The 1,606-nt window shown below is 34.7% G+C and overlaps 3 pseudogenes; all 3 read right to left on the bottom strand.

Annotated features, from left to right (window-relative positions):
* LOC128288013 (5S ribosomal RNA) lies at positions 1-119 on the bottom strand (annotated as a pseudogene).
* Positions 120-326: 207 nt separating this feature from the next.
* LOC128287963 (5S ribosomal RNA) lies at positions 327-445 on the bottom strand (annotated as a pseudogene).
* Positions 446-609: 164 nt separating this feature from the next.
* On the bottom strand, positions 610-728 carry LOC128288045 (5S ribosomal RNA; annotated as a pseudogene).
* Between the last annotated feature and the right edge of the window lie 878 nt (positions 729-1,606).

Here is a 1,606-nt window from a genome sequence, read left to right as displayed (position 1 = left end):
GGGGTTCAACACGAGAACTTCCCACAAGGTCACCCATTCTAGTACTGCTCTCGCCGAAGCACACTTAACTGTGGAGTTCTGATGGGATCTAATGCATTAGTGATGGTATGATCGCACCCGGCAACTCTTGCGCAATCTATTTATATAAAGGCTACCCCTTATCGCACTTGCGCCTCATAGTTGAATGCAAATTTGACCAAATAACATTTCAAATGATTTATTTTGCAAAATGCAAATAACAAATTATTTAAACGATGTTTTAAAAAAATTATATGAAATGAAATGGGAGGGGTGCAACATGAGAACTTCCCAAGAGGTCACCTGGAGGGGTGCAACATGAGAACTTCCCAAGAGGTCACCTATCTTAGTACTACTCCTAGCCGAGCACGCTTAGCTGCGGAGTTCTAATTGGATCCGGTGTATTAGTGTTGGTATGATCGCACCCGTCAACTCTTGCGCATTCTATTTATATAAAGGCTACCCTTATCGTACGTGCGCTTTGAATTTGAATGCAAATTTGACCAAATAATGTTTCAAATGATTTATTTTACAAAATGTAAATAATTAATTAGTTAAATGATGTTTAAAAAACTTATATGAAATAAAAGGGGGGTGCAACACGAGGACTTCCTAGGAGGTCACCCATCCTAGTACTACTCTCACCCAAGCACACTTCACTGCAGTGTTCTGATGGGATCCAGCACATTTCTGTCGGTATGATCGCAGCCGTCAACTCGTGCACAATTTATTTATATAAAGGCTACCCCTTATTGCACTTGCACCTCGAATTTGAATGTAAATTCGACCAAATAACGTTCCAAATGATTTATTTTGCAAAATGTAAATAATTAATTAGTTAAACTATAAAAAATAGAACGTCGGTAATGACAATATATTGCAAAGAAAAGAGAAATAAAAATAAAGAACACACAAATTTTACATGGAAACCCTTTCGGGAAAAAACCATGGGCAGAGGAGAAGAAAGTTCACTATATCGAATTCGAATAATTACAATACGAGTAGACTATGTCTGTTTATAGCCTTGTAAAACCATAATCTAATAAAAGTGTAGTAAGATTGAAACACCTTATTCTAATCAATATTAAATAGATAGAGTTTATTAAGGTTTAAAAAACCTTATTCTAAAATAAAATAACAGAAGTGTAGTTCTATATGGATTTTATTTTTATTTTATTTTACCATTGTATCTTATTTAAATAAGGATTCGGGTCACTTAATTCTAACAATATCCACCTTGACACGAATTCTCAATGAACAAGTTCTTCATCACGAACTCTCAACGAACAAGTTCTCCACCTCTTCCATAAAACCCCTTAAGTGTAACAACCCATTTTTTAGTGAAATCGGAACAGTGGTTTCGGGACCACGAAGCCGACCCAAAAATAAAATTTATTTTTATTTTATTATATGGTCCGTATTATGGTAGTCATGTCGAGTGAAAATTTTGATACAAAAATTTTATCGATTAAGTGTTTAATTATGAGAAGGACTAAATCGCATAAAATGCGAAAGTTGAATTTTAGCAACTATAAGGATTAAATAGCTATGGAATTCAAAACTAGAGGTACTTATATGGTAATTAGGC

This window comes from Gossypium arboreum, unplaced genomic scaffold (genome assembly GCF_025698485.1).
Source record: "Gossypium arboreum isolate Shixiya-1 unplaced genomic scaffold, ASM2569848v2 Contig00169, whole genome shotgun sequence".
Taxonomy (NCBI): Eukaryota; Viridiplantae; Streptophyta; class Magnoliopsida; order Malvales; family Malvaceae; genus Gossypium; species Gossypium arboreum.
This window is presented reverse-complemented; position numbering and strand designations above follow the sequence as displayed.